Source organism: Ahaetulla prasina, chromosome 1, assembly GCF_028640845.1.
Source record: "Ahaetulla prasina isolate Xishuangbanna chromosome 1, ASM2864084v1, whole genome shotgun sequence".
NCBI classification, from domain to species: domain Eukaryota; kingdom Metazoa; phylum Chordata; class Lepidosauria; order Squamata; family Colubridae; genus Ahaetulla; species Ahaetulla prasina.
In genome coordinates this window covers 57687478-57711530 of record NC_080539.1, presented here as the reverse complement: position 1 = coordinate 57711530, position 24053 = coordinate 57687478, and the positions used below count along the sequence as shown (strand labels likewise).

Sequence of the window (24053 nt, the reverse complement as noted above, 5' to 3'; positions counted from 1 at the left end):
TGACTAAGGAGGAATGTGAATATAGTCGTGATTCACAACTCTGGTATATCCATATCTTGCTTAGGAGAATTCTGCAAGCATTTCCAGACACAAATATCTTAATATCTTCAGTCAAAGATGTTGATGTTGTTCAATGCCAGGTCCATTGTGAATAAAGCCCCCCTTATTCATGATCTTATACGGGAGGAGGGTGCGGACCTGTTAGTCATTTCCGAGACCTGGTTGGGCACGGAAGGGGGGTGCCCCTGGTTGAAATGTGCCCACCAGGTTTCCATACATTTCATCAGCCGAGGGCCCAGGGTAGGGGTGGTGGGGTGGCGGTTATTGTTAACGAGGGTCTTCGACTGAGGGAGGTCACTGTTCCACAGAGAGCAGGATGTGAGTCCCTCTTTGTGAGATGGGATCAGGGGATACAGGTGGGTTTGCTGATTATGTACCTGACTCCCTGCGGTGTGACAGCAACCCTGCCCGAGCTGCTGGAGATGATAGCTGAGTTGGCAGTTGATACCCCCAGACTTATGGTTATGGGGGACTTCAACCTGCCATCGCTTGGTGAGTCATCTGCTGTAGCTCGGGAGTTCATGGCTTCCATGATGGGCTTGGACCTGACCCAGTTAGTTGATGGTCCCACTCACATTGGGGAAAACACCCTGGACTTAATTTTTATCTCTGGACAATGGCTGAATGATCTAGAATCAAGGGATTTAGTCACTCTACCCTTGTCATGGTCGGATCATTCTCTCCTTCGGTTGGACGTTCGAACCGCTAACCCGCACCGCAGGGAGACGGAACTGACACGTTGGTTCCGTCCCAGGCACCTGATGGACCCGGAGAGGTTTCTGACGGAACTTGGGCCACTTCCTGACGACCTAACCCACGACTCGGCTGAAGAACTCGTCGCCGCCTGGGAAAGGGCGGCGGTGGGGGCCTTGGACCGTGTCGTGCCTTTGCAGCCTCTGACCCGGCGCCGGTCTCGACCGGCTCTTGGTATTCCGAGGAGTTGAGAGAGATGAAGCGCCGGAAAAGACGCCTAGAGAGTAATTGGAGGGCCAGCCGTTCTGAATCTGAGCGAACACTAGTAAGGTCACATATTCAGACCTATCTAGTGGCGATAGGAGCGGCGAAACGTGAGTATTTCTCCGCTCTTATTGCGTTGGCAGATAACCGCCCAGCAGCCTTGTTTAGGGTGACCCGCTCCCTTCTTACTCAGGGAGTTAGGGAAGACCCCTTGCAAGGCCGTGTTGAGGACTTTGGACAATATCTGCATGATAAAATCGCTCAGATTCGGGATGGGCTGGACACAGATTGGGTAGTCTCAGATGGGATGATAGAGGCGGATCTTGAGGCTGTCATCTGGGAGGAGTTTGACACTGTGGCTCCCGATGACATGGACAGGATACTGAGGAGGCTGAATGCAACCACATGTTTATTGGATCCGTGTCTCTCCTGGCTGGTACTGGCCACACAGGAGGTTACACGAGGCTGGCTTCAGGGAATTGTTAATGCTTCTCTGAGAGAGGGTGTCTTCCCTACGACCTTGAAAGAGGCTGTGGTGAGACCCCTCCTCAAGAAGCCCTCCCTGGATCCAGCTGTTTTATTGAACTACCGTCTGGTCTCCAACCTTCATTTTGTGGCGAAGGTTGTTGAGAGTGTGGTAGCGCATCAGCTTCCTGAGTACTTGGATGAAACTGTCTATCTGGACCCGTTCCAGTCCGGCTTCCGGCCTAGGTACAGCACTGAAACGGCTTTGGTCACGTTGGTGGATGATCTCTGGAGGGCCCGGGACAGAGGCTGTTCTTCTGTCCTGGTCCTATTAGATCTTTCAGCGGCTTTTGATACCATCGACCATGGTATCTTGCTGCGGCGGCTGGAGGGGCTGGGAGTGGGAGGCACCGTTTTTCAGTGGTTCTCCTCCTTCCTCTCTGACCGGTCGCAGACGGTGTTGGCAGGGGGGCAGAGATCGACCGCGAGGCGCCTCTTATGTGGGGTGCCCCAGGGGTCGGTTCTCTCGCCTCTCCTGTTCAATATCTATATGAAGCCGCTGGGTGAGATCATCCGTGGTTTTGGGGTGCGGTGTCATCTGTACGCTGATGATACGCAGTTGTACATTTTCACCCCTAACCATCCCAGCGAAGCCATTGAGGTGATGTCCCGTTGTCTGGAGGCCGTGCGGGTCTGGATGGGGAAAAACAGGCTCCGACTCAACCCTGCCAAGACTGAGTGGCTGTGGATGCCGGCGTCCTGGTATAATCAGCTGAGGCCATCGCTGTCTGTGGGTGACGAGTCATTGGCCCCCACAGAGAAGGTCCGCAATCTGGGCGTCCTTCTGGATGCACGACTGTCGTTAGAAGAGCATTTGACGGCTGTCGCCAGGGGAGCTTTTTATCAGGTCCGCCTGATACGCCAGTTACTTCTTCTTACCCCTTCTTACACCGGGATTCCTTGTGCACAATCACTCACGCCCTCGTCACTTCCCGTCTGGACTACTGCAATGCTCTCTACATGGGGTTTCCCTTTAAGAGCACCTGAAGACTTCAATTAGTTCAGAATGCGGCCGCGCGGGTGATAAAGGGAGCGACTCGTTGCTCCCATATAACATCTCTCCTGCGCAGGCTGCACTGGCTTCCGGTGGTCTTTCGGATGCAATTCAAGGTGTTAGTTACCACCTTTAAAGCGCTCCATGGCATAGGACCGGGTTACTTACGGGACCGCCTGCTGCTACCGGCGATCTCCCATCGACCAGTGCGCTCCCAGAGGGAGGTTCTCCTTGGGGTGTCGTCGGCCAGTCAGTGTCGGCTGGCGACACCCAGGGGGATGGCCTTCTCTGTGGGGGCATCAACCCTCTGGAACACGCTACCACCAGGTATCCGTCAACTCCCTGATCTTCGGACCTGTCGACGCGAGCTGAAAACATTTCTGTTTCACCGTGCAGGAGTGGCCTAGTGGGGTTTTAATAAGGGGTTTTATTGGTTTTAAGTTCTTCAATCAACTCTAAATTTTCCTTTGTATTAATTGATTTTACTTTGACTGTAAACCGCCCTGAGTCCTTTGGGAGAAGGGCGGTATAGAAATCGAAACAATAATAATAATAATAATAAAAAGAGGGGCTGTTTCCAACTGTCATGGCTAGGGATAAAGGTACAAAGGCACATAGAAATTATGAATTTACAGCATAATTTGCTGTAAATTTGCGGCTTCAAGTCAGCTACCCAAGTCCAATGGCCACTTCCCAAGTTATATAAGGAGGATACATTACTCAGCACTGGTGCAGATGCTTTACATGCATAATCAGCATGGGTGTCCATGCCTCATTATTTCTTGGATCAATTACTGCAGTGTACTCTCTTTGAATGCTATTCTGAAGTTGCAATTATTAAATATGAGCAGCCTAGCTATAGCATTGCCAGCAAAGTACACCACCAGTTTTGTGGACATTCCACTGGCTTCCAGTAGGCTTCCAGATATGACTTTTAGTGCAGGTTTTAAATTATGAATCCCTTGGCATCTGGGTATTTACAGGACTGACTGATTTAGGTAGAGCCAATCTAATTCATTTAGCCCTGAGGAGCATTTTGATACTTCGTCTCCAATGAGATCAGAGAAGGGGGAACTAGACTACAGGTAGTCCTTGGGTTATGATGGCAATTGGCAGGCATGAAGCTTGACACAATATATTTGTGTTGCTTAGTCACAGCAATCCTGGCAGTCTTGGTTGCTATTATAACCTCAAGGTGTATGAGTTCTTAAGTATGAAATGGCAGGAGTCCCAGGTAAGAGAGCAGGATGCTATGGGGGAGGCCCTGGGAAGCCCAATGTGAGTTGGTGGAGGCTGTTGGGTGGGTGCCCTACATGCAAAAGTGTCTTACTGGAATGACTAGCAATCTTCCCTGCTGACTTCCACATTGACGTTGCTTGTGGGAAACCAGCAGGGAAGGTCACAAATGGTGATCAAGTGATCATAATTCCCTGCAACATCATAATCGTTACCTGGATTGTCTGGATTGTAATCATGTGATACTGCCTTGGCTAGATCTTAGAGGACTGGTCATACGCCCATTTTTTTTCAGCGCTGCAGTAACGTTGAATAATCGCTGAACAAATTGACTATTGTCGATCTGAAAGACTATTTGTTGTTTATCAGGAGATCTGGATGGCAACTTGCTTTACAGTTTTCTGGAAGGTAGTGAAAAGTCTTCCATAGAGCTTCTGGGAACTTGTTATAGTCACTCTGACACCATTGTGTCCTTGAGGTGTTATATTTTTATGTGGCTATAAATGGCAGAGTATTACAAACTCAGCAATATAAAACTACTGCAAATAAATAAATACACAAATCACTGCAGACAATACCTGAGCGAGATTTGGCAACACTCAAACTTTTAATACATGAGAACCTTTCAGTATGAAAAGGAGATAAATTCCTAGTTATTGGATTTGTTATCATTGCACTTTTATTGCTGGAAAGAATGCTAGTATTTGTTTTCCTTCCTGGGGTGCCAAGATAATTACATTGGCCTTAAGTACTCTGAATAGACAGGTATGGGATCGCGGGGTTGTTGGTTCAAATTATAAATTCTGCAACCCAACAAGAAAAACACAGACTTCAGAGGATAATTAGAACTGCAGAAAAAATAATTGCTACCAACCTGCCTTCCATTGAGGACCTGTATACTGCACGAATCAAGAAGAGGGCCGTGAAAATATTTGCAGATCCCTCGCATCCTGGACATAAACTGTTTCAACTCCTACCCTCAAAACGACGCTATAGAGCACTGCACACCAGAACAACTAGACACAAGAACAGTTTTTTCCCGAAGGCCATCACTCTGCTAAACAAATAATTCCCTCAACACTGTCAGACTATTTACTGAATCTGCACTACTATTAATCGTTTCATAGTTCCCATCATCAATCTCTTTCCACTTATGACTGTATGACTATAACTTGTTGCTGGCAATCCTTATGATTTATATTGATATATTGATCATCAATTGTGTTGTAAATGTTGTACCTTGATGAACGTATCTTTTCTTTTATGTACACTGAGAGCATATGCACCAAGACAAATTCCTTGTGTGTCCAATCACACTTGGCCAATAAAATTCTATTCTAAATATATTGATTATTCTGTAACCAATTGTCAGAGTGGTAAATTTCATCTGAATTTTTGAATTCTCAGAATATCTTTTCTATTCTTGCCACTAGGTGATCCCCTTTTACACAGGAAAATCCATACTGTTATATGTGCCTTTGGGAGGGAAAAAAAGCAAAAACTTTCTAAATGGATTTGGATTTTTAAATCTTTGGCATTCTATATAGCCCCCACTTTGGTTATTATAATATTAGACATCAGCAGAGTCAGATTTTAATATTTCTTAGAAATGGATCAGTTAAATATATGCTGGTACTCTTGATTGAGTGGAAAATCTAATAATATTGCTTTATGATCAAAGTTTAAAGTTTTATTTAAAAAATTAAAATAGGCTGTATTTTATTTTTACATGTAATTTTTCTTTCTCTCAGATGATATAATTAAATTTACCTATAATATACTGTAGGTAATCTCTGTCTTAAAATTTCTTAATTCATTGGTTATTGTATTCCTAAGGAACAAATTTTTTTATTAAGAAATAATTGCATGTACAGTACATATTGTTATACTGTGCAGAGAAAAGGTGATCTGTATCCTGCAAGCTGAATGTGTCCTTCTCTTTATGCCAATTGACCCATGGGTGTTCTTTCCATTTTCTGCATTGCTTGGTTGGCCATTAGCAAGATGAGCAGTGATCTATTGTACAGTTGCACTGAAGGAAGTGGTTTATACTCTTCCCTGCTACCTATGACACTGTGTGCTATCTACTGTTTGCATGTGTAGCCATATCGACTGTGCTACAGTTTAACCAGGGTCCCCACTTTGACTCTAGTTAAGTAGGGTCTAGGGTCTAAAATTAGTTAACTAGTTTTAAAGCCTACTCTGGGATTCTTTATCAGTGAAAAGCAAGTTAAACATTTGTAAATAAGTAATTGATTTAGTTACCACAGCTGTGATTAATATTGCTGCTGATTTATGCCACAGACACTATTAAAATAATGAATCATGAAGAGTCCTGGGATTCTGCCAAAAGTTCTAGTGATTTAATCATAATATCTCAGCTCCTTTATGTGTGCACAGCTAATACTATCCTGACATCATGATAGCATGGACTCTCTGTGTGGGAATGTGGTAAAAAAAGGGTATATAGTTCAGTAAAAAAACAAACCCTCAGTTTACATACAGTGGGGTGCTTCAAGGCTCTGTCTTTGTTCCAGTAGTCTTCAGTAGCTTCATAAATGATTTAGATGAGGGGATAGAAAGGGAACTCATCGAATTTGCAGACGACACCACACTGACAGGAATAGGGAATAGCGAACACTGTAGATGTAGAAGATAGGCTCAAAATACGGAAGGATCTTGTCAAGCTTGAACATTGGGAGGTATCTAACAAAATGAAATTCATTGGTGAGAAAAGAAAAGTCCCATATTTTGGCAAGAAAAAACAAATGCATAGACAGAGAATAGGTGTTGCCTGGTGAGAGAAATCTTGGAGTCCTAGTAGATGCTTAAATTGCTTAAATATGAGCCTGCAATATACTGCATCTGCCAAAAAAGCCAACACGGTCCTAGGTTGCATTAACATAGGGGCTTACGGTAATCAAGATCACATGAAGTGTTAATACCACTTTGTAATGTATTGGGTAGACTAGACTTGGAATATTGCATCCAGTTTTGGTTGCCATGATATAAAAAAGATATTGAAACTAAAGAAGAGTGTAGAGAAGAGCAACAAAGATGATTAGGGGACTGGAGACTAAAACATGAAGAATGGTTGCAGGAACCATTATGTTTAATTAAAAGAAATAGTTTAATGAAAAGAAGGACTAGGGGTGACATGATAAGTGTTCCAATATTTGAGGGGCTGCCACATAGAAGGGGTCAATCTATTCTCCAAAACACCTGAAGGCAAGACAAGAAACAATGGATGGAAACTAATCAAGCGGAAAAGCAATCTAAAACCAAGGAGAAATTTCCTGACAGAACAATTAATCAGTGGAACAACTTGCCTCCAAAGTTGTGAATGCTTCAACATTGGAAGTTTTAAGAAGAGATTGGAAAACCATTTGTCTGAAATAGTAGAGGGTCTCTTGTCTGAGCAAGGGATTGGACTAGAAGAACTCCAAGGTCCCTTCCAACTCTTATTCTGTTAATAACAGAATAAGTTTCTTTAACCATGCTTTGCTAAATAATTCAAAGTTGGCTTACATGATTGGGTTGTATGAACTAGCCAGTTACAAGTTATTCAAAGAACCATGTTTAAACAAAACAAAGCCTTCACAATATATGAATCATAGGAAGATGAAAATTTAAAACACACACATGTTCTTACTTAGTGACCATTGTTGAGACCAGCAATTCCATCGCTAAGCACTATGGTTGTTCAGTGGAAAATCATATGAAGGTGAAGGACTAAAGATATTGCTTCCCATTCAGTCATTAAGCAAGTCAATGCGGTTATGAAGAGAAACACCATGTGACACCATTTAACAATTTTACTTCTGTGTTCTCCATTAGCTTTGCTTGTCGTGAGCAGGCTGGGAAACATGCAAATGGAAATCACACAAGGTGTTGTGGTCCACCAGCAGCCTGTGAAGGTGGCAGCAGAGTTGGACAGTGAGGAGGCTGGGGAGGACAATGGGCCAGTCCTGGAGTTGATTGGCCCCTCCCCTAAGGCTTAAAAGAGCAGCTACGGCTCTTGGGCTTTTTGTAGGAAAGCAACATTGTTACAATTTTTTCTTGTCAGTGTCTTTTGTTTCTGAACTTTGTGGGGTTCTTCCCAGAAAAGCCTTTGACACGGTGCCAAAGAAGACAAAGGTTTGTGATAAGGCCAAAGGACTTTTTCTGAAGGACTTGTTTTGGAATTAATTTGGATTAAGCTGAGAATGAAGTAATTCTCAGCTGTTTTAATAAAATATGTTTGTTTAGGACTGATTGTGTCTGGTAATAGCTATTTGGTGCTAGGTCACAACACGAGGGCAGGACACTACAACTGTCGTAAATGTGAGGATTAGTCATAAAGTTGCAGTTTTTTACATTATTGTAACTTCAAACAGTCACTATACAAGGCTGACAATAAATAAGGACAATTTGTATACAGCATGCCCTCTCAAAATCAGTGTCTCATTTTAGAGCAGTGTTTTTCAAATTTGGTAACTTTGGGAGGTAAAGTCCATGCATCCTAAAGTTGCCTAGTTTGAAAAACACAGCTTTTGATTCAAGAGATTGTTCATGAAATCCCACTATGTAACTGATAGTCTACTATATTTTTGCTTTATTTTTGATCCTCCAAGAATTGAACTGAATTGAAGATCTAGAGTTGGGTTCAATGGAGGTCGATTATTTGAGGAGGGAGAAAGTGAACCATAGCCCTGGAAATGCTAGTATGTTTGATCAGCAGATATGCTTTAAATTTGAAGCCCCCTTTCCATAGTTCCCTTTCCATTGGAAAATTTTGCTAATTCTTTACCTCTGAATATAAGAAATCGCTTTAGTGAAACATTGTACCATTACTGAATTATATAATTGCTTCGTGCTTCAGATTTTTTATTTTTTTGAATATTTAATTTAACATATGAACCTTATTATTAAACAATCCCTTGATCACTTGGATCAAACTTCTGCAACCTGGAGCCTTCTTGTGGGCTGCGATGGGCATTGTGTTACAGCATATATGGAGGAAAACTAGGTCAGAACTGATCCTTTTTCTGTTGCTCGTATTGGAGTCATATTCAGAGTATTAGTGGAACGTAACATGCTTCAGATCATGGGAATTCAAGCTATCATAGCTGAAAATTAGGCTGCTTTATTTTCCAAGCTCTTAAATGACAATTTCTACAAATTATTGAAATACAAGGTTCTGTAGGCTTGCTCTGGCAAGAATAATAAGTGATGATGAGGCGGATAGTTACACACACACAAATACACACAGGGAGAAGGAAAATTATATTGACTCAAAATTAATATTCAAGTATAGAACTTTTGGAAAACAACAATAAAAAAATGCTGTTTTTCTATTTGAGAAGCTGCATTTCATCCTATCTTCTTTTCCAACATGTTATCTGAATGGATGATAACCTCCAAGAAAACTATTTGGCTTAGTATCCACCTTAGTAATTGCAAGCCATAAAGTATTATAACATGTTAGCTCATGCTTCAAGGCAACAGGTTTGTTTTCCAGGATTGCGTAATCCAAATTCCTTTTTCCAAAGAAGAGAGGAGGGAGATAAAGCTGGCAAGTGTAAAGATTAGCATGCACAGACACATTAGGCAAATAAACTTTTGACTTAATGATTGTAAGCACCACAAAATATAAAGCAGACTTTTAGAATGCATTGATGCCATGACTGATATACAGTACTTTCTTTCTATATGTATTATTCAGCATCTGTGGGTTTTTTAAGGTTGTGAAAGTATATTATAGTAACGTATAACCTGTGTAGTCTTTAAATAACATTTAATAACTAATAATTTAAATGGCTAGTTTTTAATCAATTGATAAAGGGCGCGTGCTCTTCCACCATTTAGATTATTATCTGGGTTTTGCTAGTGTTCCAACAGAGCTAATCTAGCATACAGTATACAATAGGCAGAGTTTTCTTGCTCTTCTCTTTCTTCTGCTTGCCCCTTTGGGCAGATCTTAAGACAAGTATTTATTAAAACTGACCTTTCCCAGTTAGGTAGCTATTAAATAGAAATGCCCCACTTTTAATCATCATTGGCTTGATTTCCCTTGCTCTTGCTTATTAGCAATGTTTTTGTTATGTATGCATTCTGTCTGTTTGTTGAATATACAGTAAACTGTGGAGATGGCATATAGGTATTATACAAATATGTATATTTGTAACATAAATATCAACCTAGTATGTTTTTATTTATTCAGTGAATGCCATAAATAAAAGTCATGTAATCGCTGATATACAAATTTAATTTAAATAAAGCAGCAGCAAATATGTACGTATAAAAGATGTGTGGACAGTACAATATAGGACATAATATATTAAATTAAGATAAAATCATAATAAAATCACCAGAATATGGAGCCATAGAATTGCAATGGGATAGATATTATAATTTGATATCTAAAGAATCTAGCATGTATTTACATTTACATACACTTATGTAAAAGTTTGAGATGTAGCCTTTTGAGCAGCAACACCTTCTTTCTAATACTGTTTGCAAAAGGTAGTTGTGACAAACAGTAAATACAGAAAGCATTCATATTTTAAAACAATATATAGAGAAAAGTAAAGATGTGGATTCGATATGAAGTTCCCATCTCAGGGGTAAAATGCTACCGGTTCAGCCCGGTTTGGCTGAACCGGTAGAGATGGTGGCGGGTGGTTCAGAGAACTGGTAGCAATGGTGGTTCAAGGCTCTGCCCACCTGCCCAGTCGTTGTTACTGCCTGGTTTTAACCAGGAAGTAACCTGTTTTTTACCCTCTGCACATGCACAGAGGATCCATGCGCGCATGTGATGCTGGCACACAGCACGTGCACTTCTGAACCGGTAGGGAAGGTAAGTAGATTTCACCCCGTCCCCCACCCCCAATTTTGTGAGGTATGTAATCTCACCAGGCTCAAGGTTGACTTAGCCTTCCATCCTTCCAAGGTGGTAAAATGAGAACCCAGATTGTTGGGGGCAATATGCTGACTCTGTAAACTGCTTAGAGAGGGCTGTAAAGCACGGTGAAGTAGTATATAAGTCTAAGTGCTATTGCTATTGTATTTTAGGCTCTGTATTGATGTCAGCACAGAAAAAACAAAGTGAGAACTGGCTCATTCAGATACCTATAGAATATTCTGGCTATAAGGTAAACGTCAAAAAGCTTGCAATTCTGGTTGGAAACTCAGTACTTTCTACCAGCCTAACATTTGTCAACCAAGATGATTGAAAAGTATGGGAGCTGAAATCTGTCACAAGCAGGAGAACAACAGGTTAATGTTGGAAAGGCTATTATGATTATTCTCAAGCATTTAGAAAATGCCAATGAATAACAAATTAGCAAGATCAGAAGCCTTTTCAGTGAGCTACTACAACCTCAACAGTGGCCTATCAATGTGTTGTGGTTTGCAGCTTCAGTAGAAAAGTCACTCACCCACTTTTCTTGCAATCAAGGAGTGGCAAACAAGAGAGGGAAATCATAGCTTTTGTAAAATGTATGTTTTGTATTTGACCATGTCAAATAGGACTATGTTGAAATATGCTGTAACAGTTTTTCCAATCTCATGCCCCAAATGGGTTAGACTACAGTTCCCATCATCTCCAGTGGTGAGAGTCCTGTAAGATGATTAATACAATACACTTTAAGGGCAACAAGTTAAGAAACATTGCTGTAAATCATAGGCAAGTTATAGTGTATTTTGGGAATGGGAAAGTAGGACTCTTTTTGGCTGATTTGCTTGAAAAAGAGTTCTGTATTACTTCCCAGAATTCAAGTATTTTGAATCTTGGATGCCAAGCAGCTTGTCTCATAAAACGGTACATTTGTGAAAGAATTCTTAATTTGAACATTTTATTCCGTACGCATGCAGGATTAATGCATAAAGAGAACTGGAAATCTATTATTGAATTTTGAATGTAGTAGAATTATCAAAAGGCAGTGTAATGCCTCATGTTATTCAATGTCTACCACAAGTCTTCAAGGATTGGCGGCAACTGTAACACTCCCGTTTTTCCCCCTAGTGTCAGCTTCTGCTACCCACTGATTCCTTACCTTTGTCTCAGGGACAAGATAAATACATAAATATGTAACGTTTATCTGACTGCAGTTTGCAAAGAGAAGCATGTCATCATCTTACAAAAATATGGGCAGTCCTTAAAGATGCCAAAGAAATTTTAAAGATTGTGACTCTTCCTTGCTTTCTCACACAAAAATAAAAAGACATTCTAATGTCTTTCTCTCAAGCTACATGAAAAATCATTTTTTATCAAGTAGATTAGCAGGATTAAAAGACAATGTGCAGAAAGGTTTGCTTAATGAAGTAATTTTGTGTGAACATGGGCATGAATAGAATAGAATAGAATAGAATAGAATAGAATAGAATAGAATAGAATAGAATAGAATAGAATAGAATAAGAGTTGGAAGAGTTGGAAGGCACCTTGGAGGTTTTCTAGTTCAATTCCTTGCTCAGGCAGGAAATTCTATACCAGGGGTCACCAACCTTTCGGACCTCAGAGACCACTAAATTCATAATTTTAAATCCCACGGACCACTAATATGATCTGCCTAATGACCGACTGGATTGGCATGAGTAGGTGGTCATGTGACTAGGTGGGCGTGGCCAACTCAATGTCACTCATGTTGAGGGGTGCCTTGCCACCTTCTAATTGCCCCTCCCCTCCCAGCCACTCCTCCCCTCCCCGCCCGGGCTCCTTAGGGCCCCAACAGGAAGCTGTTGCTGGAGCTAAGCAGCCACCATGAGAAAGAGTTGGCAAAACAGCTGGCTCAATTCAAATTGGATCTGACCGAGAAGGAGGGTCAGCAGAAGCACCTCACTGAGGACTAGGAGCATAGGCTTTCCAAGCAGAGGGAAGACTTGCAGGAGTGCAAGGCCATGTAGTAGCACCTGGACGCTCAGGAGGCTGAGATGGTCAGCCAGTTCCAGGCCATGATGCAGTCCCACTGGAAAAAGGTCTTCCGGCTCTTCGCAACCAGCAGCACTTCCCTCCAGCCTTCGCCCAAAGCCCCGCACCAGGAGTCCAAAGCAGACCCCAAGTTGAAATTTCTGCCCCCCTCTGACCCACACAAAAAGACTGCAAAGGGGGAGACTCTCTGCAAATGAACATAAATGTTCATTTCATGTTTCTGTCCCAGGGGCCTTAGTTTGAGGATTCCTGATTTAGTGAAATATAAAAAATGCATATTATTTTTCTGAGGACCACCAAAAGTTTCTCACAGACCACCAGTGGTCCATGGACCACCAATTGATGACCACTGCTCTATACCATTTCAGACATAATGCTTGTCCAATCTGCTCTTAAAAACTTCCAGTGTTTGAGCATTCACAACTTCTGAACTTGTGAATGCTCAAAGTTGTTCCACTGATTATTTATTTTCTCAGGAAATTTATCCTTAGTTCTAGGTTGCTTCTCTCAGTATAAACATTATGTATGCGTATATGTGTATATATCCACACAACAATATTTTTAAAGGCATATACTGGTATAAATAACAAAAGCACAAATTATAGGGCACTATGAAGACTTTTTGTCTAACATACTTGATTTTTAAGTCATCTATTTTCTGCAACTGATTAAAACCAGAAGAATGTAGGTACACACATTGTATTTTGAAAAATCACTGCATTACTACACAGATGCTCAGACCTGCTCATCCAGGTCTTATCTGAGCTCCTTGCGGGAGCTTCAGCCCACCTCTGGAATGTGTCTTTTCCTTCCTCTTTCCAACTCAAGGTGTGACATGCAATGCACCCTGGGGCAGTGTGTTGCACAGTATGCAAACAAGATAATCTGGTGAATGTTACTCTAGCAGCATTTTCAAATGCTTCAGCTCATTCCATGTGTGCTCAGATTTTCAATGTAATTCCTTTTTGTTAAGAATTGCTTTAAATGTATAATCTCCTAGGTTCATTGGAGAGTTTCCAGAACTGAATGTCCTAAAGCCAAGCACTATGGGCCAGTTTAAACATGAAGGTTCCTCCCTACCGGGAACTTACTGAAAAGTGCTTCCTTGTAGTGGTATATATTTACAGGAGAGTACTTAACATTCAAAAGCAATTTTGGAGTAGAATTTCACCTATAGACAATGTCCAGGTTAATGCTGTATATCCCAAGCATAATACCCAGTTTTTGGAACGTGATCATCTCTTGGGGAGGTAATAATAGTTAATGCTTTTAAATATTCAAAGCCTTCTGCATTGGAGTCCTTTTGAATAATCCTGCAAGTCAGGCTTGTTATTTCCTATTATAATGCAATGAACATAAAAAGACTGGCCAATTGTCCTTCTTAACATTCTCTATAGCAGTGATGGTTAACCTTTTCGGTACCAAGTGCCAAAACTGGAGCACGCTGTAGCGCCAGAACCTGTAAGAGAGTAGGTTCACCATCATGGCTCTATAGGGCTCAAGAAGCACAAGATATTCTTGGGCTGCCCACCCAAGAATACCGATTGGGGATTAGTAAATTCTATCAGCTCTACCTGCAGATCCCAGACTGCAGTTTTGGGGTTGTTGGTCTTAAACTGGCTTTAGCTTATTGGCTATTTTGTCAAAGTTGAAAGTGATCTGTGTCCTATATAAGCAGCTCTCTTCCTCCCCACCCACCCCCCTCACTATTCTGAAATCCTGAAACTGGCCTGCTAATCCCCAATCACACCTGAGTTCCTATTGCTGAAATTAAAACATTACAGCATTATTTTTTATGCAAGTGATATATTAAAATTCAGGTAAGCCTGAGACCTCTTAAATTTTTTAAACTGCCCTCCACCCCCCATGAAGGCCTTGCTCCATCAATGTCCCATACTGCTACATTTTTTTTCCAAAAGAAAAATGTGATCTTTTTGCAGCTGAAAAGTTACAAAACTTCCTTTGTTGACCAGAGCAGGTAAAGACATGCATGATAAATATCCAAAGATTCGCATAGGTTCCATGTCTTTCAGGAACAGTCTAGCCCTGGGTGGTCTTGATTTTAATCACTTCTCTTATCCTTATTAACTTGGTAACTGTGCTTTCAAATGCAGTTCGGTTGCATGTGATTTATGACCTTGATTCCATTGTGATGCTGCATTTTTGTCCTTTGGCTCCTTTTTCAGACTTCTAAGCTGCAAATGTACTCACCTAAAATTAAATATGATAGTCCTAAATAGACTTACTGTAAATCTGTGTAACTATAAGATACATCTTATTAAATTTATTTAATTTTTCAACTTACAATTGAGCCCAAAATTTATGTTGCTAAATGATATTTTTTTAAGTGAGTTTTGATCCCTTTTACGACTTTTCTCACTACATTCGTTAAATGAATCACTGCAGTTCTTAAATTAGTAACAGCTGGTTTCCGCATTGACTATGCTTGTCAGAAGGTTACAAAAGGGGATCACACAATTCCAGGACACTCCAACCATCATAAATGTGAGTTAATTGTCAAGCATCAGAATGTAAATCACGTGACCATGGGGATGCTGCAGTGGTCATAAGTGTGAAAAATGGCCATAAGTCACTTTTTTCAGTGCCGTTGTAACTTTGAATGGTCACTAAATGAACTATTGTAAGTTGAGGACTACCTGTATTGCGTTTTCAGGAGTTCAAGGTGGTATAGTCCCTCCCCCATTGAATTCAAAGTGGTATAGTCCCTCCCCCATTGAAGCAAATTATGCAAAGTGAATGGCCCAAAATCACCCAGTGGGCTTCTACCATATTATGGCTGAGGATAGCTAGAACTTGATTCTTCCTGTTTACAGCAAAATATCTTAATCACTACACTATACTGGTTTTAGTACAGGCACCTCTTCAATGCAGATACAAACTAAGTGCATGCATGGATTTAGTATCAATATCCACAACTCTTGAGTTTTGAGTAGTTTATTATACAGGTGTGTACCCTTAACAACCAATACCACTGGGTTTAGGAGTTAAGTGACGAGAATAATTATTGTAAATACATATAGCAAATCAACCACAGCCTTGAATTAAATGAAGAATGGAAAACTTGATAGCAGCCGGCCAAATAAATTAGGAATATTAAGATGGTTTTCAGTGGTAAAACCTGGGTAATCTTGTTACGCAGTCAGGCCACAATCACTGCTTTATCCAGCTCCCCCTCGTTGGATATATAGACTCATTAAAAAAATAAAATTTATCCCACTTGTTTTTAGAAAGCTTGCCCACAATTTAGGAATATTTTTGTGGGCAAGGACAGGAAGAGGCACTCATAAATTTGTTACTTATGACTTGTAAGCAGCCCAGTCATTGATTGAGATGGGTGGCTCTAATATAGATGTTGAATAAATAACCACTTGTGCTTTGAATGCAATTCAGTTGTAAACAGAAAACCAAGCATTTTTATTTGAAACGAATAATGTCAAGAGTTGAACATCAAGGCCAAAGAGTTTATGCATTGAAATGTGTATTTTTTATCAAAGATACAGGTCTGTGCTGGCTTAGCTAAGGGACACTTATCAGGAAGGCAAAATAGAAATATGTGGGCAGGCAGGGTTGCATTGCTGGGAATACAAATGAAATCCATCCACTACTGTATTTCTTATATGATCCAAAACATGTTGCATTTGTTTTTCGTTTTCCTGAACACCTGGGTAAACTTGGTGAAGTGGGAGAGGAAACCACATTTTCATAAAAACAAAATGGGCCTCTGGTGGCTCAACAGACTAAGCAGTCTGTTATTAACACAGCTGCTTGCAATTACTGCAAGTTCAAGTCCCACCAGGCCCAAGGTTGACTCAGCCTTCCATCCTTTATAAGGTAGGTAAAATGAAGACCTAGATTGTTGGGGGCAATAAAAGTTGACTTTGTATATAATATACAAATGGATGAAGACTATTGCTTAACACAATGTAAGCCGCCCTGAGTCTTCGGAGAAGGGCGGGATATAAATTCAAATTTTTTAAAAAAATGATGCTTTGCTGACACTGGTAACCAGAGTACCCCTGAAATTCTTGTGCTATTTTATTTACATCACACTTATCCCCGCTTTCCATCAAGTTAAAGAAAACATAAAAACAGGCAGTTACCTATTCCAGAAATTGACCATTACGGAAGCGTAACAGTTCAATCAACTTCAGGGGAGGAAAAAAAATCGTTTTGAGAGATATTTGCTAGCAACTCCCACCAAACCGCCAACTCCTATGGTTTTGAACCACATAAATATTTTTATTTTTGTTATTTATTTGTCAATCATGTATAAGATAACAAGTAAAAGTATAAACATAATTTGGATACATGAAAAGAGTAAGTAAAAAAAGGAATATTAGGACAGGGACGGTAGGCACGCGGGTGCACGCATGTACCCACATGTAACGTCCGGTTCCTCAGAAGAAGTAGCCGAAATTCGAACCACAACTACATCTGGCTAAAAAACACGCACCCCAGATCTTCGTGGGGTGGAAAAAGTCTATATATTAGCGTTATTTCCCAGCGGGGCAGTAAGACGGCAACTCGCCAAGTCCAGCTCGGCCGCTGGGCTCGCAAGGCTTCCTTAAGCTCCTCCCTTCCCCAAACTTCGCGAAGAGCCGCCTTCGGTCAGTTTCTTCGCCCGGCCTGCTTTCCCAACCTCACTTCCCTCCCTCCAAAACTCCTCCTTCCCTACCCAAGCCGATTTTCGGGGTTCCTCGCTTTACGCCCCTCGGCGAGAGAAACCCCAAAAGGTCCCTTTTCTCGGCGCTCCTCCTTCCCTTCCCTCTTCCCAAAGGGAAGGGAGGGGGCTATGGGTTGGTGCCCCTTCCCCCGAGAACGACACGTGTTAAATTTGAAACGACCCGCGAGCCGGGCTGAGAACCAGCCCCTGCGGCTGGGAAGGGAAGCAAAAGACGGTGCTGTCTAAAGAGTCTCTCCTTCGGCATCTGCTCCGTCCGTCTCCCGCTTGAAAGAACCCTCCTCAGCGGATCGGTGCGGTGAAGAGGCCAGGCTTCCGTCGTGTGTGTGTGGGGGGGGGCTTTCATTCCTGTACTCGGGGGAGGGGAACTGTGTGTGTGTTTGTGTGTAAAAGCACACGGGAGAGGGGAGGGGGAAAGGAGCGAGGTCTCAACTCAAAGCCCCGACGTTTCCTGCCTTCCACAGCCGGCGGCCGCCCCGCATTCTTGGCATTCCTAGGCTGTGACTCCGAGGTCGTCGTAGTCGTCTCCGCTGAGCAGCAGCGCTTGGATGAGAAAGAGAGCAGCAGGGCAGGCGCGCTCGCCCCAGTGCAGTGGCCGCCTCCGCAGCGCCCGGCCCTCGTTTTAATAGCGAGACAGTAATCCCTGCACCGCCCCCCCCGCACCAATTTTTCCGTTCCCTCGCTCTCCTCCTCTTCCTGAATTTTGCGCTTCCTTCCCCAACTCCAAACTTTTCTCTAGCGCCCCTGTGCCTTAGGAGGGGGGGGGGGAACCAAAGGCGGAGCCGTTTCGCTCTCCCGTTTTTGTCGCTCCCCCCACCAACCAGGATCCCGCTTCTCTTTCCTTTCAGCCCGCCCCCTCCCCTCCCCCGATTAACTTTTGCAACGAACGGACCTCTCTCGCCTGAAACTTTCTTCCCCCTCCGGATTGGATTCTTGTGGTTAAGACAGACGCCTGGTCCATCCGTCGTGGCTCGATTTTCTTCGGGATTTCCCCCTCCTCTCCCAAAAAAAGTGTGGGTTCCCCCACCGCCCCCGGGAGGTGGAGGCGAGAGAAGAAAAAAGAGGCTCGTGATCTGGCTTCTTCGGGCAAAACAGCATTTGGTTGATCCCAAGACATGTGAACAGGTAAGCGGGAGATGCAACAGTTTGGAGTGGGGGTGGCGGCCTGGGCGAAAAGTTTCTGAGCCTAGCGTGCGAGAACACACTTGCCTTTGTAAGCGGGTCTCCCGTCTATAATCTTTGAGTGCTTTTATCGGCTGTGCTTTGATGATGATTATTATTATTATCTTTATTCATTAAACATGAAACTCAGTCAACTGAACATTCAAAAAGGCATCACAGATATCATTGACTGGTGCTAATGATACGCCTTGCTGCTGTATAATAATTGTTATTATTATTATTACTATTATTATTACTACTATTATCTTCTGAGGTAGCTCAGTTAACATGCAGTTTCTGAGCCTTCTCTTTTTCTGAAGAACGACTTTAAATAGAATTTAAATTGTAAGCTTTGTCTGCAAAAGGAAAGGAGAGTTGGAAATAAAGTGAATGACTGTAAAGAGAATTTAAGTTGTAAGCTTTGCCTGCAAAAGGAAAGGAGTTTTGGAAATAAAGTGAATTTGGAAAGTTAACTAGAACAAATCCCTGTTCAATTCTCTAAGTTACTGTTTGTGGTGTTGGTAAAAAAACAACAATTGTAAACAGTTTAACTTTCCTGCTCCATGGCTGACTTCCAGAGCACTGCAGAGTGACTTCTGTCCTTCAACTTTCAGCCAGCCAACCTCCCACTCCCCACTGGTGTGTGGAGGGGTATCTTCTGCTCTTTGTTCCCTGGCAGTCAAATTCCCTGTTAGCCATCCATCTCGGGCAAATGCTGTGACAAGGTAGCATCTGTTACTGTTCCTTGCATGGCAAAATCTTAAACTGGCCTTTTCCAGCCTGATGTCTTTTGGCTGGGTTTTGGACTAGACTTTTCCGCATCCCCAGCCAGCCTGGGCACAAGGATTTGAGGGTTGGTCCTTTGATTTATAACATCTGCAGAACTGTGGATATTTAAATATGGTAAATAGGGTGAGGGTTTTGAACTTTCTGAATTCTTGTATGAAGGTTTTCTGAGAAAGTGCTGCAGGAATGAAGGGAAGGAGGAAAGTCGTGCCAAATGATGTTTTCTCTGCCCTCGTGATGTCTTTATTTCAGTGAAGTGTGCATTGTAAAGTTGAAAGCTGCTTTTTTAAAAAAATGCTTTGTAGATCCTCTTAGTGCGTTAGGAAGTTTTAAGCTTTTCCTAAGAATTTAAGACTAAAAAAGCCATACTGTAGCCGCCGTACAACTTCCCTTTAGTCATCCTGCATCCAAATGTGGCCTTAGGAGAGGCCTCTAGAGTTAAAAGGCAGCCTTACTCCTTTTTGTCTTTTCCAAAGGTGTAAGTTTCACACATTTGCTTGCATAAGTATATATCACAATTATGTATATAATTATTTTAGAATACAATTACTGTATTGTCACTTAGAATTCCTAAAACATAGTTTCATTTTTGTATATGCTTAGGTGGGAGCAAAAGCATGGAAATGTGATTTTTTCCATTTGCGTCTCTGTGCTAGGTGTGGTAAGCCCTCCAGATGTTACTAAGTATAATTTCCATTGGCCTCAGCCAGCGTAGCAGTGGTGAGGGAGGTTGGCAGTGGGCAACATCTGGAAAAGAACAAATTCTTCATTGTTGCTGGATATTAAGAGGCCAAGGATTCTTACTTGAATATTGTATTATTCAACTTGTTCACCTACCCATAAATCTTGATGGATTCCTTTTTACAATACAACTATGTACAGTACAACTGAATGACTAGCTTATGAATCAATTCCAGTGGAATCAGCAGTGTGTTTTAGGCAATGAGAAAACTTTTTCATGTTAAATCTTGTGACATCATTTGATATCAGAGAACTGTAGACCTTAAGCTGTGGACCAAATATGCATGAGCTTATGTTAAGGCCAGGAAACAAAATACCATAATTACACAAATGTGAATTTGGCTAGAAAAAAACCCAGTGTTCTGTCCATCATTGCATCATGCTATTATCAGTAAGGTGAATGATTATCCCAGTATGTTTTGTACACCCCCATCTCATTTGTAGAAGGATTTTGGTGGGCTGTTCTAATTTTCCAATTCTTCTGGATACAGAAGATTCTATATAGATACAGTGTATTAAAATAAAAAAGAATCATAAAAATATAATCATGATGATATTAGCATTCTGGATACAAATGAAAGGATATTGGTAAATCATGCAAAACTATTGGCAATGTTAATAAGCAGCATTAGGAACAACAAATTTAGAATAGTGCTTCATATATGTTATCATGATTACATTGAAAAATATTTGATCATCCCATCCAAATTGAATTCTTTGACAAAGAGTTTATATTAGTAAATTAGCAAAATGCTATGAACATTGTATACTTGGACTTCAGTAATGCATTTGACAGACCACAGCCTACTTCTTAGTAAGATAGAAAAATGTGGGGTAGTATTACCACCAGATGGATTTGTAACTGTCTGACCTACTGTACTCAACCTGTAGTCCTCAATAGAACTACATCCACATAGATGAAAACAAGCTGTGGCATACCTCAAGGTTCTATATTTGGCCCAGTACCCTTCAATATCTTCATAAATGATTTAGATGAGGGCATAAAAGGGGACTTTATCAAGTTTTCAAGCTGTGGGAGGGGGAACAGCTAACATTTTAGAAGATAGGCCCAAGTTCCAGAATGATCTTTACAGACTTGAAGACTGGGCCCTATCCAACAAAATGCAACTCAGTGGTGACAAAAGTTTGCATTTAGGCAAGAAAAAACAAAAACACGGATATAGAATAGGTAGTACTTGGCTAAACAGCAGTAACTATGAGAAGGATCTAGGAGTCTTTGTGGACAACCAGTTAAGTATGAGCCAGAAGTGTGCTGGAGCCATCAAAAAAAGCCAATGCAGTTCTAGGCTACATCAACAGAGGGATGGCATCAAGATCAGGTGAAGTGTTAGTTTTGCTTTATTATACCTTGGTAAGACCACACTTGGAATACTGCATCCTGTTTTGGTCACTATAAAGCAAAAAAGATGTTGACATTTAAGAAAGAGTGCAGAAGAGAGCAACAAAAATTATTAAGGGACTGGAGGCTAAAACAAACAATGAAAGCTTGTAGGAATTGGGTATGTGTGGTCTTAATGAAAAGAAAGACTAGGAGGACATGATATATGGATGGTCTTCCAATATTGCCACAGAGAGGAGGGGATTGACCTATTCTCCAAAGCACTGAGGGCAGGACAAGAAGCAATGGATGGAGACTTATCAAAGAGAGATCCAACTTACAACCAAGAGGAAATTTCCTGGCAGAACAATACTGTGAAATTGCTTGCCTCCAATAACTGGGGGTTCTATCACTGGAGATTTTTAAGAAGAGATTGGACAGCCATTTATCCAGAACATGTAGGGTTTCCCTCATGAGCAGGAGGTTGGACTAGAAGACCTCCAAGATTCCTTCCAATTCTATTATATTGTAAATACTGTTGATACCTAAATTGGAGTAATCTAATTATGTGAAATATCCAATCACAATGTCTTAAGAGATGGGCAATCCAAGTTATGCTGAAGTATTCAGGTTCTAGGAAAATATAAACATAGGAAATTATCTTCTACTCTCTTAACTATCGTCAGTCACTCTCTGGGTTTTAGGTATCGGACTGGAATTTCTTTATACCTTTATCTGGGAATGTTGAGGAAAGGTCTGTGGACAAACCATGTGCTTTACTGAGTGATAGTTCTACTTACAATTGTCCTATTTCTGGATTAAACAAATAGAATCTGCCTTCAGTCTGGAACTATTCCGATGTATTGGACTACATAGCCTACAAATTCAATCCAGATGGCCACTGACATATTGACTGAAAATTATAGAAGTTTTAGTCCAAACTTTTGCAGGATATTAAATAAGAAAAGAGAGTGTTGGGGACTTTTGAGCTATCGGGCATGGATTCATGCTGCATTCCAAGTATTATGATGTTTAAATAGTTTCCTTGAACGTTTATATAAAGCAGTGGTAAAAATTCAAATATTGTTTCTTTTTATATATTTGACTTGAGCAGATCTTAAATTTTCACAGAAGTGTTTCCTCCCTGTATAAAAGAAGTGAGTGGCACTTCTAAGATGGTGATCTCCAAGTTGTTTTCTAATAAAAAAAATATATAGTGTAAAATTAATTGGAGGCAGCCTGTTTACATAGTTGTTCTGACAGAATATGGTCAGCTCTCCTTTGCCTGTTTTTGTTTTTATTTTTGGAGTTTAACATGTTTATTGAAATAGTGGACAGATCTGCATAATCCCACATACATTGCATTGTTCGATTATATACACTTTGTAGATGTATTTCCTTGACAGAAGCGCTTGTTCTTTATTTCGATTGTTTAACAATCTGAAGTTTCCACGATTGCCCTTTCAGGAGGATGCTTGACTTGTTAGTATTGTAGGATTACAATTGCTTAATGGTAGATATTTTTCATGTTCTGCTTAAAAATTCTATTAGTATCAGGAAAGATATGAGACCCTAAAAAACCTCTTTTAATCTGAGTCAAGGTTTATGGGATAGATATTAAAAAAGAACACTCTAGCGCAGAAGTCTCCAACCTTGGCCACTTTAATACTTGTGGACTTCAACTCCCAGAGTTCCTCAGCCAGCAAATTCTGGGAGTTGAAGTCCCCAAGTCTTAAAGTGACCAAGGTTGGAGACCCCTGCTCTAGCATAACGCACCATTCTTCATACATTTTGTCATGGTGTCTTTTTTTGAAGTTACATTAGGCTTGGGCTGTGGGTGTTTTAGAGTTGTAGAACAATATTTGTTAAATAAATATATCTTTTTGATGCGGTTTTTCCTGTATTTAGCTTTTTGAGATTCTTGGAATCTCAAAAAGCTGGAACCTGCCTAAGCAAAAAGGATATAGGAAGGTATATCAGGTCAGTGTATGAGAAGAACTGGACAACCCATGTCGCATTGGGTCATCCTTTCAGAGATATTTTCTTACTTAAACAAAGAAATAGAATGAAAAGCAAGGGGAAAAAAATGGGGAGTGGAAGTGTCTTCCAATTTCCTGCCAGCTTCCCCATTGACGATGCTTGTGGGAACTGGCAGGGAAAGTCAGAAATCACTCCTCCTTGTACTTGCCTGATCCATAGAACTGCCTGCTACTTTGCTAAGGGAGAGGGAACGGAGAGAGCCATGGACTGCAAGGAAAACTGTACCCCTGCTCTGCATCCTGGTGTGTCCCCAGAGGCCCCCTCCAGGGAGAAAGAGGGTTCAGCTGTTGACTGCTGGTGCCCCCAGTCAGTCCTACTTCGTAAGCAGGTGTTCAAGTCACTTCCTTTTCTTTCCCCTGCCACTCACACCATTAAAAGATTTTAAATTTCAGCTTTGGTTTCAAAGCACCAATCACTGCTCGCTCATTGGGCATTGCTGCCAGCCGATTCTGTGAAGGGATCAGAGGGTGGGAATATGCCACCGCCATCTTCCCTTTTGCCACATAATCTATGGGTTTTTGGGAACTATAGTCAGAAGGCATGATGGCACTGAAACAACCACAGCTTTCCCAAATTTCATCCCATAGATTTTATGGGTCCCAA

General features: G+C 41.4%; 1 protein-coding gene across 3 annotated transcripts in view; it reads left to right on the top strand.

Annotated features, from left to right (window-relative positions):
• The first annotated feature begins 17788 nt into the window (after positions 1–17788).
• The window catches only part of PTPN14 (protein tyrosine phosphatase non-receptor type 14), a 142001-nt gene continuing 135736 nt past the window's right edge, over positions 17789–24053 (top strand). The window contains exon 1 of one of the 3 annotated variants that reach the window (XM_058165388.1): positions 17789–18508. The gene's annotated coding sequence lies outside the window, so the exon portion shown is untranslated. The remainder of the gene's footprint in view (positions 18509–24053) is intronic. The other 2 variants (XM_058165387.1, XM_058165386.1) reach the window with 2 other exon arrangements.